Source organism: Nyctereutes procyonoides, unplaced genomic scaffold (assembly GCF_905146905.1).
Source record: "Nyctereutes procyonoides isolate TBG_1078 unplaced genomic scaffold, NYPRO_anot_genome, whole genome shotgun sequence".
Taxonomy (NCBI): Eukaryota; Metazoa; Chordata; class Mammalia; order Carnivora; family Canidae; genus Nyctereutes; species Nyctereutes procyonoides.
This window is the reverse complement of record NW_026575120.1, coordinates 40,282,196-40,298,462: the sequence shown is the minus strand read 5'-3', so window position 1 is coordinate 40,298,462 and position 16,267 is coordinate 40,282,196. Positions and strand designations below refer to the sequence as shown.

At 45.5% G+C, this 16,267-nt stretch overlaps 1 non-coding gene across 1 annotated transcript; it reads right to left on the bottom strand.

Annotated features, from left to right (window-relative positions):
- Positions 1-1,742: 1,742 nt before the first annotated feature.
- On the bottom strand, positions 1,743-1,849 carry LOC129516235 (U6 spliceosomal RNA). The gene has a single exon (XR_008665717.1). It is a non-coding gene; the product is annotated as a U6 spliceosomal RNA (small nuclear RNA).
- Positions 1,850-16,267: the final 14,418 nt, after the last annotated feature.

Here is a 16,267-nt window from a genome sequence, read left to right as displayed (position 1 = left end):
AACACATGTTCAGAAAGGGCGTAGGCAGTGGGCTGCCTGCAGAGAGTGAAGGGTAAAGGATATAAGAAAGACACTGGGGGTGCGCTTGGTTGGCTCAGTTTCTGGAACATTTGACTCTCACTCTCAGGGTTATGAGTTCAAGTCCCATGTTGGTCATGGAGCCTACTTAAAAAAAAGGGGGGGGGGCTTGCAAGCCCAGAACAAGCAAAAGAGGCCCCGTGTCCTAAGACAAAGAAGGGAACAGTTTTCATGGTAGGTTCCATTTGTTGCTCATAGAATGTTCATAAAGCCCATACTCAGTTTGGAAACTTTTTGCCCTAGTCCCTGAACTTGTAGACATGATCGAAATAATAAACTGCATTCATAAGCATTTTCAACTTTTCTCTCGTGGCAAACATGGACTTCATTGCTCTTAGCTTCAGAGGTATGGCTCACCTCTTGTCTACAACATCTGTTTTCATTTGTCCTGGGACCTGCATTATAGTGCACATAGTTGTGTAATGAGAGTGCCCTAGAGTTAAATGAAAATTGCTTTTATTTTTAATTTTATTTATTTTTTTAAAGATTTATTTATTTGAGAGAGAGCGAGCAAGAGCAAGAGTGAGGGAGAGTAGGGGCAGAGGCAGAGGGAGAAGCAGACTCCCCGCTGAGCAGGAAGCCCGATGTGGGGCTCGATCCCAGGACCCTGAGATCATGGCCCGAGCTGATGGCAGATGCTTCACCGACTGAGCCACCCAGGCGCCCTGCAAATTGCTTTTATTTATTTATTTTAAATTTTATTTATTCATGAGAGACAGAGAGAGAGAGAGAGAGAGGCAGAGACATAGACAGAGGGAGAAGCAGGCTCTATGCAGGGAGCCCAGTGTGGGACTCGATCCTGGCTCTCCAGGATCACGCCCTGAGCCGAAGGCAGACACTTAACCGCTGAGCCACCCAGGCGTCCCAGCAAATTGCTTTTAAAGGATATTTACAAATAGTTTCTTTTTTTTTAATTTTAATTTATTTATGATAGAGAGAGACAGAGGCAGAGACACAGGCAGAAGGAGAAGCAGGCTCCATGCAGGGAGCCGGATGTGGGATTCGATCCCGGGTCTCCAGGATCGCGCCCTGGGCCAAAGGCAGGCGCCAAACCGCTGTACCACCCAGGGATCCCTACAAATAGTTCCTAATGCATCCCCTGCCTAAATCATAACAGCTCAAAATTCTAAGAGCGTAATGTGAAGATCTTACTCTGTGATAAAGTTCAGATTGAATATATAGGCTGTGTTTGGGAGGAAGGACAACCTATAGGCTTTTGGAGGCGTAGGTTTAGAAAGAGAGTGATAGTTTACATACTCTCTGTGTGCTTATGAACATGTGTGAGTGTGGGAATGCACAGGGAAAGCTCTCAACAGGCCAGACCTGTGGCTAACAGTGGCCACCCCTGGGGAGGAGGGTGGGAATGGGTGAAGGGAGGGGATTTTCACCTTTTCTCCTACACGCTCTAGTATCCTCTGAATCTTTTATTTATTTAAAGATTTTATTGACTTATTTGAGAGAGAGAGAACATGAGCCGGGTGGGGTGCACAGGGAGAAGCAGACAACTGGATGGGGAGCCTCATGTGGGGCTCGATCTCGGGACCCTGGGATCATGATACAAGCAGAAGGCAGACGCTTAACTGACTGAGCCACCCAGGTGCCCCCATTTGAATCTTTTAAATGGAGAATATGTTTACAAATTACTTGTGAAATTTATTTTATTTTTAAATATGGAACTCTTCATGAATTTGTAGGTCATCCTTGCGCAGGGGCCATGCTAATCTTTTCTGTATCGTTCCAGTTTTAGTGTATGTGCTGCCGAAGTGAGCACTCCTTGTGAAATTTAAAGCAAAAATAGATGGAGGCAAAATCTCAAGGGCAATGCAGTTGGTGTAAACAGACACCTAGACCTTCTAGAAAGTGGTAAAGGTCAACTTACCTTCAGAATACTGTAGGTAGACTCACCTTTTTTTTATTTTTAAGATTTTATTTATTTATTCATGAGAGACACAGAGAGGGAGGCAGAAACATAGGCAGAGGGAGAAGAGGCTCCTCACGGGGAGCCTAATATGGGACTCGATCCCAGGACCCTGGGATCATGCCCTGAACCAAAGGCAGACACTCAACCACTGAGCCACCCAGGTGCCCCAGGGTCAGGTCAAGTTCTCTTTGAGACTCTGGGTAGAATCCTTCCTTGCCTCCTCCATTTCTGATGTGGCTGGAAACTCTTGGTGTTTCCTGGCTTGCAGTCACATCCCTCCCATCTCTGCCTCTGTCATGTCATCACATGACATTCCCTTGTGTGTCTGTCTTCACATGGTGGTCTTCCCTCTTCTGGTAAGGACACCAGTCATAGTGGATTAAAAACCTACTCTACCCTGATATGACCTCATCTTAACAACTCACATCTGCAAAAATCCTAATTCCAAATAAGGCCCCATTCTAAGGTTTTGGGGGTTAGGACTCCCACGTTTCTTTTGTTTGTTTGTTTGTTTGTTTGTTTTTTTCACGTTTCTTTTTCCAACCTATGATAATATGCCAAAGCTAGAACAAGAGCTCCCATCTTTACTCCCCACCAAACCAACCTTATAATGATTCACTTCCTACGTCTCCTCTTTTTTAAAAAAAAAAAAAAAACCATCATGTGTAGACCTTGGTAACTGATAGCATCAAGTACAATAGGAAAGTTCTGGAGGAAGGATCTAGGACCTGCTGGGGGGGGACCCTGGTCAAGCAGAGAGGAGAATTTAACTGTGGGGCGGGTATCCTGGCAGGAAATTGTGGTACCGAACTGCTTAAAACACTTGGGGCTCTTCATCTCCAGCTTTTGCCAGCCCATAAAACTGTAGTAGCTGTGGCTGACGTCATTTGAAACTCTGTAGGCTTGACACCTCATAAGCTGAATGTATGTGTGGGTGAGTGTGTGTGTGTGAGAGAGAGAGGTTGGGGTTTGTGTGATGATGGTGTCAGTTGACTGTCTCAGAATTTCTACAGACTTCTCTTGCTAAGGGAAGCTTTATAACTTCCCTTAAGTTTCTCTGTAAACTTGAATATTATGGCAAATTATACAGAGTAGCTTAAGTGATTTTCTTCTTTTGGCAACTAGTAGAGCTCAGGATTTTTTTTCTTCACAGACTCCGAGGTGTCCACTGGACATAGGCTTTTGTCTATAAAGTTTGAGGGGAAAAAGAAAAACAGAGATAACTAGGAAAAGGCTGGGCCACCACTGCCTTCTGGAGCTGCATGCAGAAAGGGGAGGGAGGGGAAGAGATGGGAGAGAGAGAGACACCAGGCACCGACCTGAATTGGAAAGAACATGGGCCAGTGTTGCCCGCTGGGAACTGACATCACAAGTAGAGTGTGGGTGAATTACAAAGGTGACCTTTTATTTATTTATTTTTTTAATTTTTATTTATTTATGATAGTCACACACACACACAGAGAGAGAGAGAGAGAGAGAGAGAGGCAGAGACACAGGCAGAGGGAGAAGCAGGCTCCATGCACTGGGAGCCCGATGTGGGATTCGATCCCGGGTCTCCAGGACCGCGCCCTGGGCCAAAGGCAGGCGCCAAACCGCTGCGCCACCCAGGGATCCCACCTTTTATTTTCTTATTTTGTTTTATTTAGAGAGGAAAGGGGGAGGGGCAGAGGCAGAGGGAGAGAGACTGTCAAGCAGACTCTGCGCTGAGTGTGGAGTCCAATGCGGGGCTCAATCCCAGGACCCCAAGATCATGACCTGTGCAGAAACTGAGTCTGACACTTAACTGACTAAGCCACCCAGGGGCCCCTAAAGGTGATCTTTTAAATAAAGGTCTGGAATAAGAGGGGAAAGAGCATAAAAGCTACTATGGGAAAAGTTAAGAAATAGCAGAAAGGTTTGTTTATGTGTCATAGAATTAGTGTTAATTTCAAAATTTGTTTTGAAAGGGGGTCATCTCAAATCCGGCACTTCCTGTAGTTTTAAGCGTGTCTACCTGAACGTGGAAGGGGGTATTTACTAAAAGACTGTGCAGTTACGGCATCTCTAATCACCTGATGGTGATGAAAACTCAGGATGCTTCGGAGCCGTCTTTCCAGTGAGAGCAGTGGTGGTGTCTGTTGGTCAGATTCACCAGATCCATAAGGAGAAAGCTGTGTTTCTAGAAATCAGACCACTCACACTGAGGCTTGGATATTGGAATTCCATAGCCTTAGGAAACTAACCAACTACCCACTTACCTCCTTACCGAATACATTGGTAAGACAAAAGTAAATTCTAGAAGTGAATTAAAGCAAAACCTATAAAAAATTGCTTTGGAGACACAGCTGAATATGGAAGTTTAAGGGTCAAGTAGAACTTCACTAAATCCCAAAGCTCCAGAAACAACAATTTTGACAGGGGGACTGGATGGGAATGAGACCCATAGTTATTGTCAGGGGTGCTGGATCGTTTTGGGTATGTTTCCTTTCACAGTGATGGTTGTGTTGGCATTTTCTGAGTCAGACTTAGGAAGTGGATGAGCCCTTGATGGACAAAGGGGAACCCAAAAAGCATTGCCAATATCAGTACCATTAATATGTTAATTCAACAGCAAAAATATATTGAGTGCTTGCTCGATGCTGCACACTGGGAAGCATGCATTTTTGTGTGATTTTTAGACACCTGCTTTTTAAATTATGCTTCTCTTGCATATCCAGACAGTGCTTTTTGCTTTTATTTTGTTTAGTTTTTGGAAAGCCCGTCTGATCTTATAACGGAAGGGCTCATTTAGCAGAAATTCAGTTGAAGGAAACTAAAAAATTGTATTCTGTGTGAAGTGAGAGACGTCTACACTGAGAAGGTTTTTTTTTTGTCTTTGTGTTGTTTTTGTTTTTTGAGAGAGAGAGAGCACACACATGTGCAAGTGGGGTGGGAGGGGGTAGATTCGGGGCTCAATCCCATGACCTTGATATCATGATCTGAGCTGAAATCAAGAGTCAGATGCTTAACTGATTGGGCCATGCAGGTACCCCAAGAAGGGGGTTTTCATGTGCACCTAAGCAGCAAAAATGCTTAATTGGTATCCAGTCTATGAGCTTAAATCACCAAGGAGTAGAATCTTTTACACTACACTCTTTCTGAAAGAGGGAAATCGCATCCTAAGAAATCTCTGCAAAGACAGAGACCACATCCTCACCACTTTCGTGTCACCCACAGCCCCCAGCTCAGAACTTGGAGTAGAAAACACGCTCAAAGCATGTTCTTGGAAGGGCTGTTTCATCTGGGGGGCCAAACCTGAAAGTGTCATTTCTTGACCTACGATTGTCAATGGTGGGTTTTTAAAAAAAGTGACATTTTCTCTCTGTGATAATTAATGCTCAATTCAGACTGCGGGGGGTGTGGATGAGGAAATCTGAACAATAGCTAGACAAGACAAAGCGCATTAAATCTTCTGCAGCCTTCTCCCTCTACTAATGTGGTTTAGAATTATATGTTAGGAGCATTGTATACCAGAGGAATATTGATTGCATTTCAGATAATGCAATTTACAGTTAATAAGATGGTTAGGTTGGGCCAGGGAAATATTTGTTTTGTTCAATAATGTTAGACAGAAAACATACATTTTAATAAATACTGCATGAGAACAATCCTTTTGGGTGAACTTTAAGGAAATAAACATACAACCATATGGCTACACATTGGCAAAATTTTCACATGTCTGAAATCTGGAGAGATGTATTCTCAGTAATTCTTCGCTTTACAAATAGATGATTTTAAGTCATTCTTGTTGTAGTATCAGAACCTTTGTCTGGCATTTTCTATGTAATCTTTAATATCTAGGGACAATTGTTATGGAACAGAATACACTGCATGATTCCATTTGTTTAAATACATATATATGTAACATATATATACAGACACATACATACATACACACATTTATGGTCACACGCACATGCACGCACACACACAACTCTGGAAGATTATCTAAGCGCTTCACCGAGATCATGATGAGGACCAGGGCACAGAGGGATGACAAGTATTTTTACATTTGAGTTATAGATTGTTATGATACTCGAGTTTCCTAATAAGCATATATTTCTTTTATAATCAGAAAAAGATATATTAATACACAGAGCTGACGTTGATGACACTGACAATAAAAACAGTCTTGCCAAGAGCCTGAAAGTGATCTAGTTGCAGAATCATCTATCAGGATTACTTCCTTCCCGTGTGCGTGAGGATACGCGCCGTGACACCACCTGAAGTGGCAAGAAAGCTGCCACAACTTGAAAGTCCGTGGTCAGAGGGAGGGAAAGAGGACATATGAAGGTCTGTCCGACTGCTTAGATGGGGAAAAATCTTGGGGGGGGGGGCAAGATGAGAAGCCGATAACCATAAGAGGAGCCGTATGGTGGAGGGGTGGGTGCCTTTCCAATTTTGTACCATGTGTCTTTGCCACATGTTAAAAAAAAATTAAGTATTAAGAGTCTCTGTTCAAGGCCACACCCCACAGCTACTGGTCAGAATAGGACAGGATTCTGGTGGGATGGTTCCTGTTTTCCCCAGTGGCCTCTCACAAGGCTGGTTCTTTTATTATTATCATTTTTTTTTTTACAAGGCTGGTTCTATATGCTTCCCCCTAAATGGGGCTTCTCCAGCCATCGATGGGGAAAGACTGGTTTTGTTTTGCTTTTTATTTCCCCGATGCCTTGCAGACTGATCCTTTAATAAAATCAATAAAAATGAATTACGGGAAAAATGAAATTAAAAAATACAAGGAAGACATACAAAATTCAGGGTCCAATATTTTTATTATTAGATTGAACAGACATAAAGTCCCTCAGGCAAATTGCTTTTAAAAAGGGGTTCTTGGGACGCCTAGGTGGCTCAGTTGGTTGAGCATCTGCCTTTGGCTCAGGCCATGATCCTGGGGTCCTGGGATCAAGTCTCCCATCGGGCTCCCTGCAGGGAGCCTGCTTCTCCCTCTGCCTGTATCTCTGCCTCTCTCATGAATGAATGAATGAATGAATGAATGAATGAATAAATAAATAAAATCTTTCAAAAAAAATCACAACCAGAATTCTTTACCTCTTGAATTTCTGAGACTTCCTCATAATATAATCAAATGAAACATGAAAAAACGATTTTTGTAGACAGGCAGGTGGGGCTATTTGTATCTCAGAGCTATCATTTTCCTGGGAATGCTGTTAATATCCCTGGGCTCCCATCTGTGAAATGGGAATACCGCCCTCTTCATAAGGCTGTTGTGAGGATGGAGTGAAGGTACTAGGATGTGAAAGGGCCTAACCCACAGTGACACCCAACACCTAGCCCCAGGCTTCGTTCTCTCTGCGACTCCTCAAGGCCCCCGTCCAAGGACCTGGCCCACCCAGGTCACTGCCAACCTCAGAGCATTGTCCCTTCTTCCTGTCGGTCTTTTCGGTCTTTTCTTTTCCGTGGTGGGGCTGTGGGCAAGGGTCCCGACATTTCCCCTCCTTGGGGGAGACAGGGACTCCGCAGATGCTTTCAGCCTCCAGACCCCAGAAGGAGCAAAGGGCGGGAGCGAAGCCGACATCTCCCCAGGAAGATGAAAAGGAACCACTGATGTGGAAAGTGCTAGGCGGCCGGGGGGAACCACGGAGGGTTATTGGGCCCTTACTAGACGCCTGAAATAGAAAGCAGTGGGAAAGGGAACCCGGAGGAAAGAAGAAAGTCTGCAAAACTTGCCACCTGCCATCAAGCCATCCATTTGGTCCCACCCAGAGCCCTTTGCAGAGCGGGTCCGGGCCCCATTTGCTCGCTGGCAAAGAGCAGCAGAGAGGAGCAGACAATTAGTGGAGAAGCTTCTAGTAGGACCCACGAGGCTGCCACAGCGCAGCCAGCTCGGGTTTTGGCAGGAGAGGTCTCACCCAGCAAATTCCAGCTGCACCTTCACAAGTGACGCCCAGCTGGCTCCCGGCCTTGGGTGCAGAGCGGGAGCTGGCACCTGGCACCCAGCACCTGGCATCGCTGACCACGCTCCGGGGACCCAGAGAACCCAGGCCCACGTTGTCCCTGATCTCGGGCCCAGGGCTGAACCACTGTCGTCTGCGGGTCCCCAGAGAGCTGCAGCCGGGACAGGAGATGGGGTGAAGCTGGGGCAGAGCCGGAGGGGGCCCTCCCTTCGGGGCAGAAAGGCCCCTGGCAGGGGTACGTCCCAACCAGGCGCAGTGGGATCTCTGCTTCCAAAACTCTTCGAGGAAACGTCCCTCTCCTTCATCCCTGCCACGTCTGAGTCCTGCTCCTGGTCTCGGTGGAAGCGGTTGAGAAAGGATCTGTCCCTGTGCTCATGGCCGGAGTCTGCGGCAGGTGCTCCGGAGACACAGCTGCCCTCGGCCGCCGTCAGGTGGCGGGTCAGGAGGACGCGGCCAGCAGCCTGGGGCCAGAAGGCACCACGCCAGCCAGCCGAGGAGGGCTGCATGGGGAGAGGTATGAATGAATAACAGGTTTGTTAGGCTACGCCCGTGGCTGCCGGGAAGGAAAAATCTGTTCCAAATCCCCATTATTTCAGCTCCCTCTTCCTGTCTGCATCACCCCCAGCATCTCTGCTGCTGTCGCTGGAGGGGCTGGAGAAAGAGGGCTCATTGATCACCTCTGTACCCCAGGCACGGGTCCATGAGACACTTAAGACATAATTTATCTCCCACAGATGTTCACAGCCTAGACAGGGACATGAGCTATAAACTAATAATGACCACGCGGGGGTCAAGTGCAATAAAAATGCATTTAACCAGGATTTGGGAACAGAGAGCAAGGAGCCCAGGAGTGTCCAGGAACAAAGAAATGATCCCTGCGTGCTCCTGGCACAGGCTGCCAGCACCTGGAGCTCTCGGTGATGGATACCGTGCTCTGCCTAGGGAGCACACACTTTCTCATTTTATGACTCTTTAATTCTGATTCATAGTCTCAGGTTTTACTACGGTGGCCGAACATAGAGTCTAAAACTGTATCTTAATCCCACTTACCCAGATTTTCTCCTGATGCATTATTAAAACATCTTTTTACCCAGCACATGCTTGGTGTCACCGTTAACTTACATTCTGCATGACGTGCCAGTTCCAAAAGCAATTCATTCATATAAATGCTCCTGCAGGTCATTAAGTCTCGTACTCTGGCACTGGGCATAATTGGAGGATGAATCCAATATGCATCTCAAACAAACAGTTCCAACACATATTCATACCACATTTGACATGTCTTCCTATTTTCAAGTTTTTATTTTTTTTAAAGATTTTATTTATTTATTAATGAGAGACACACAGAGAGAGGCAGAGACACAGGCAGAGGGAGAAGCAGGCTCCCTGTTGGGGGACCTGATGTGGGACTCGATCCCAGGACCCCGGGATCATGACCTGAGCCAAAGGCAGACACTCAACCACTGAGCCATTCAGGTGCCCCTCTTCCTATTTTCAAAGAAAATGATATATGAGTATGTGATATATATTCATATGTGTGTACATGTATATATGCATATATATCATATATCTTGTATGTATGATGAATACTCATATTTTTTCCATGTTAGTCTCGAATTATTATTTTTTCTATTAAATCAGGCAACGAGGGATGCCTGGATGACTCAGCGGTTAAGCACCTGCCTTTGGTCCAGGGCGTGATCCTGGAGTCCCAGGATTGAGTCCCATGTCGGGCTCCTTGCACGGAGCCTGCTTCTGCCTCTGCCTGTGTCTCTGCCTCCCTCTCTCTCTCTGTGTCTCTCATGAATAAATAAATAAAATCTTAAAAAATAAAAAATAAAAAAATAAATCAGGCAACGAGTGCCTCTCCAAGGCTGAGCTCTTGGTAGATGAGCCCTGTGATTCAGCTTTGCCACAACGAGGTATTCTAGGGGCTTTTGAAAGTATGAAGACATTATTGGGATTAGTAAAAACAGGATCTTCAAAGTCATGCAAACTGAAAGTACAAAAAAAGTCATTTTAGCTTTTGATGGTTTGATGAAACTTTCTATTCATTGGCTTCGTAATTCATAAGCATCAAAGTCAAGGAAATTGTGGGGACATAATTTGGCAGTCACAACTTCTGAGTCTCAGAAATGCATCAGTTGAATTGAATGTAGTATTTCTTTTTAATTTAAAATGAGTAAAATAGAGATTCATGGTTTTAGAATCAGAATCAGTGTAATGACTGGAAAAAGCCTTTGAGAAAATTTGCCCCAAACCCGTCATTTAACAGATGAATACTATCAGAATACATCTGCTTTATGACTGGAGGCTCCTTTAACCCACCATGGCTCACCTTCCTGGTCTGTGAAATGAGAGACTGGGCTCTGTGAACTCTTGATCCCCTACCTCTGCCAACATATTGTAGGATTCTAGTAAATGTTGGTTGAATGGATGCAGCTAATGCCCAGAGAGGCTGGTTGATTTGCCTGAGATCACACAGCTAGCCAGGGACAGATACAAGTCTGCTGACTCTCAGCCTGTGAATGAAGACCTTGACATTTGTAAAAGTACGTAGATATTAATGAGGAATACACCCTAAGAAAGATCTTATTTGAAAATAAGATCTTTGGGGCACCCGGGTGGCTCAGTGTTGAGTGTCTGCCTTTGGCTCAGGTCATGATCCTGGGGTCCTGGGATCAAATCCTCCATCAGGCTCCCTGCAGGGAGCCTGCTTCTCCCTCTACCTGTGTCTCTGTGTCTCTCATGAATTTCTACCGGTTTAAGCCATGCAGTTTGTAGTACTGTGGTAAGGCGGCCCTAGGAGATGAACGTAGCTCTCCTATTTCTGTGGGTTTATGGCTCAGTTGGGTCCTTTTCTCTTGGGAGGCTCAGATGGTGGCTGGGACTGGAGCCATCCGCAGTTTGCTCACTGCAGAGCCAACTCACCTGGGTTGGTTGGATGTCCAAGATGGTGCAGCCATATCACCACAGCTAATGCTGCGTGTGGCTGGGGGCTCAGATGGAGCTGTGGGCTGGAGCACCAGCACGTGGCCGCTCCATGTAGCGTGGATGTCTGGCAGCATGGCAGTGACTCGAGAACAACCATTCCAAAGAGGCAGAAAGTAAAAACTGCTGAGCCAATAAGGCCTTGGGCAGAAATTGGGATGGCATCTGTTTTGCTGCATCCTATTAGTCACGCACATTGAGGGGATAGAACTCAACTCAAAGCCAAACATTAGTGATTGAGGGGTGGTTCTTGGAGGTGTTCTGAGCCATTGCCTCCTGCTGGTGATATTGATTAACAAGATTAGGTTGGAAGAAACATTATTCCTCAGGATAGGGGCTAATGAAGAGTGGTTCCAAAGGGTTCTAGGGGTTCTAAACCTTAAGGAGAGTTTCTTCAATCCATTTGTCTCCATCAGAAATTTTCTCATCCCTGGGTCACAGTTTAGGAGGCTGAAGGAGACATTTCCACTCCCCTTGCTTTTGAATCATTTATAGCAACTTTTTTTTTTTTAAGATTTTATTTATTTCAGAGAGACACAGAGAGGCAGAGGCACAGGCAGAGGGAGAAGCAGGCTCCATGCAGGGAGCCCGAAGCAGGACTCGATCCCGTGACTCCAGGATCACGCCACTGCTGATCCACGCAGGGATCCCCCCATTTATTGCAACTGTTATACCATGTTCAGTGAGTCCCTGGTGGGTGAGGAGAGAGTCTCCCTAAATGCCTCAGAATTCTTTATTCAGTGTGCCTCTGTTAAATGCCTCTGGGGGTCCACGTTGTGCTGACTGTTGACACAAGGAAATAAACAGGAGTTTTAGAAGTTAAAAAAAAAAAAAAAAGCCTGCCATCCAGGGAGATGGAGCCAGGAAGCCTCTCTTAACATTTTCTTTCATTCTCCTTTCTGAACTGTAGAAGGTGGAGCAGCTCTGGGTCTCAGAGCTGTCCTGGCCATGTCTGTCTCTAGACATTCTTTCTTTTCCCTCAGGGTGGCTGGCTTGAGAAGCTGCCTGGGCCCGAGGAGACCCCAGGAGTTCACAGCACTGGGGCAAACACATTCCAGTCACGTGAGCTCCTTATGTCCTAAGAGGTTAGCACCTGGAGGAATCACTCTCAGAGAGTTTCCTGCTCTACATTTGGGGGGAAGAGACCAGGAACAGAATTCAGAGTGGTTAGAAGAAAGAGCTGTACTGTACCTCTGGTGTGGAGTGCAGAGGGCTGCTTTTGGGTTCTTCCCAGAAGGGGTTGCCTCTTGTGGTGATGTTGGCCTTTCTACCTTTATATTGCCTATGCCCTTGAAGGACCCTCGAGGGCATCAAGGACCTCCAAAGGGAAGAGTGAGATGGCAGTCAAGGAGAAACTCAAGGACCCTCGTCCTTTTTAAAATAAAAGTCATAGGGGTGCCTGGATGATTCAGTCGGTTAAGTGTCCAACTCTTGGTCTTGGCTCAGGTCATGATCTCAGGGTCTGAGATCAAGCTCCACACCAGGCTCCATGCTCAGCAGGGAGTCTGCTTGAAGATTATCTCCCTCTGCCCCTCCCCCAATGTTCTCGTTCTCTCTAATAAATTAACAAATATTTAAAAAAAAATAAAATAAATTTACAGGGGCTCCTGGGTAGCTCAGTCCATTAAGCAACTAACTCTTGATTTTGGCTCAGGTCTCTCAGGGTTGTGAGACTGAGCCCAACGTTGGTCTCTGTGCTGGGCATGGAGCCTGCTTAAGATTCTTTCTCTCCCTCTCCCTCTCTCCCACTCTTAATAAAATAAAATGTACAGAGACTTAATTTTTAGAGTAGTTTTATGTTCACAGCAAAACTGAGAGGCAGGTACTGAGATTTCCCATATCCTTCTGCCCACATACATGTACACCCTCCCTCCCTCCCACCATCCTCCTCCAGAGTGGGACATTTGCTGCAGATGATGAACCTGCACTGACACATCATCATCACTGAGTCCATAGTCAACATTGGGGTTCACCCTTGGTGGTGTACCTTCTATGGGTTTGTTAAAATATACAATGACATGTATCCACCATTACAGTGCCATACAGAGTCGCTTCTCTACCTTAAATTTTCTCTGTGCTCCACCTATGCATCCCTCCCTCCCTGTAATCCCCCAACCCCTGATTTTCTTACTGTCTCCATAGTTTTGCCTTTCCCTTTATTCCTTTCTAACCAGAGCACATCTGTTTTTTTTAAGTGTATTTATTATCTATTTAAGTAATCTCTACACCCAATGTGGGGTTCAAACTCATGACCCTGAGATCAAGAGTCACACGCTCTTCCAGCTGAACCAACCAGGCACCCCATGAGAGCAAATCTGTTTTATGTGCTGGGCCTTTGTTTAAGATTTCATTTGAAGACTAGGTTATGCTGCTTAACAGAAAAAAAAAAAAAGATTTTATGTTAATGGGCAGTGTCTTGACCCCTTTCTTGTTAGCTGTGTGACCCTTGGCCAGTCACTTCACCTCTCTGAAACTCGATTTCTCATCCATAAAATGGGGCTAATGAGGGCTGCCCCGCATAAATACTAATATGTATGCACAGCATCTGGCTCACAGTAGGGCCTCAACCAGGGCGAATGGCCTCTCTCTGCATCTCGTGCTCACTTCTCACATTTAGTTGCCGAGGTCTGCCTGTTTCATCTCTAGAATTCTAGAATCTCTCTCTTCCTTTCTAGTTTAGGCTTGAGCTGATTCAGGATTTGAAAACAGTGGTTAGGCCACACACCTCTGCCAAATGCTCGCCTTTAATGAAACAGAACAGGGAGACATTATTTAGCAATCTGGAGATGAACATGGGCAGAGCATAGGCAGGAGCTGGCAGGCAGGCTCTGCAAATTGTTTCCTAGCAAAGCTCTCTGGGGCCCTTCCCCCTAACCCCCCACGGCCCCCTGACAAACCACCAGGAGTTACTATGGTGGTGGGATTTAGAGCCTTGCTTCCAAGTTGCTTTCCTACTAACCTATCTCTAACTCCTGCTAGCACTAACCTCACAAGATACAATGGTACAGAAGCAACCACATCTGCAGGACTACCCTGGCTTCCCCGGGGAGCTTTCTGGACCACGTCTCCTTAAATCCTTATCTTTAAGACTCTGAATTAAGGCTCTGAATACAAAGTCCCCATGTCTGTCTCCACTGGATTGGTCCTGAGTTCTCCTGAGCAATCAGGGTCCGCAGTCTCCCAGCTGAGCAGAACCTGGTGACTGTGATCAGAAGTTGGGAATGAAAGACAATTCTGAGGAGGCACCTCAACTTCCAGAATTGGCGACAGTGTCACCAAGTAGAATAGACAACACAGGGAAACGAGCAGACTTAGGGACTTTGGTGTGAGCTAGTTGAGTATGTGGCACTTGTGGGACCCGCGAGTATGGGCATCAGTGAGTCCCAGATGGGCAGGTGGCTTTGATCCATCCCCAGCTGATTTTTCCAGGTCTACTTCTTCAGGTCTACATCAGTTTCCTCTTCTTTTCCATTTCTTGGGCAGGGGCAATCCACTCTTACTCATGTCCTATTTACAAGCCAATTCTTGTACGAGTTGGCATCTAGCGTGATTTTTTTTTCTTGGAAATGTGAAGTATTTGCATTTGAACTATTAGCTTATCACTGGGCTAGGTTGATTATTGGTGTTTTGATATTGTGTATGAATACATATTACAAATACTATGAAAAAATCTACCTTAGGGGCACCTGGGTGGCTCAGTTGGTTTTGTGTCTGCCTTTGGCTCAGGTCATGATCTTGGGGTCCTGGGATCGAGCCCCACATTGGGCTCCCTGCTCAGTGAGGAGCCTGTTCCTCTCTCTCCCTCTCCTGCTGTTTCCCCCTGCTTATGAGCACTCTCTCTCTCTCTGTTAAATAAATAAATAAAATCTTTTAAGATAAAGAATTTATCTTTATACAGCGATAAGATTATAGATTCCTTAGAGAAAGAAAATTAGAGATCAGATAATTCAATACCCTCAAGAGACCAAGTAACTCAACATGCATTAATTGAGCACCCTCTGTATGTATATGTATATATGCAGAAGGAGAAACAATGAATGTAAAATGCCAACATTCAGGGAATCTCAGTGAAGGGTGTATAAAAATTCTTTGCCCTCTCTTTTCAACTTCTTTCTGCCTAATTTTTTTTCAAATTAAAAATAAAAAGAAGTTAGTGTAATACATAGCATGTATTGCTACCATACCACCTTAAGGATTGAGAGGGAGTGTGGTGACTGGGTATGTTAGTGATAGGAAGCAACAAACCTCATCAGTGTTTCCAAGCAATTGGTGATCACACAGCCAGATTCTCTATACTCAGCTCAACTTCTCAAATGTTTTGAGAAACAATCTTTTCGGTTTTTTCCTAGATGCAAAGAGATACAGTTGAATAAATCAGATGAGAAAATGAAAAGATTCTCTACTTGATGTGATAGTGGTGATGAAATATGAATAAATCTCAGCCCAGAAGGAATTAATTTGATGAACGTAGGTGTAAAATCAAAATTACTAGGACTATCATCCCTCGAGGGATCTGTATTTGTTCTGAATGCTCTAATCATATGTTTTGGGGACACAGGACACAATATTATCGTTGAGATACGCGGTGGGGTTGGCCGTGAGTTAGATGGAGGGAAGATACTGGTGATCACGCGCTTCCCTTGCTTGAAGAAGCCCGATGAAAGGTTGAGATACCCACCAGAGGGCTTGGACTGCAGAACCAGGAACCTGACCCCAGGAGTCTCTCACAGATAATGTTTACCCGGACCTGAGACACAGATATGGCCAGAGCATGTGGTCCTGATTGGTATCAGGGAACTGGAGTCTTATGGCTGATCCCCTGCCTCAAAGGAAAAGGAGAGCACTCCTAATTAGTTAAGGTCTCCTTAAAGTCTAGCAAGATCTGCTCCCAAGACCCACTAGGAAGATGGTCAGGGGAGGGCTGCTTATTCAAGTGTTCAAGCGAGTGCCTTCTATATATGAGGCATAAGGCAAAACAGTGGGATAATGCTGAATAAGAGAAATGGATCTGCCCCATTGGCTGGCTTATGAACTGAGGACTGGCTGACAAAGAGTTTTCAAAGAACTCTGTTCCCCCATCTGTGGAAGGGGAAGACCTACATCCTTCATGTACGAAACCGGAAGATGAAACCAACTGGTGTATGCAAAGTGATTAGAAAACTGGGCAGGTATTGGGCACGCCGTTGTTACTGGTTCCTCCTCTTCTTTGATGCAAGAGCCGGAGTTGTCCTGGGTTACTCGGAATCTCGCCCACTCTGGCCTATCCCCAGAGTTCCATGGCCCCCACTCTAGACCTTCTTGTCCTAACCCGAATGTCCTAAGGACCTCTGAACTTGCCCTT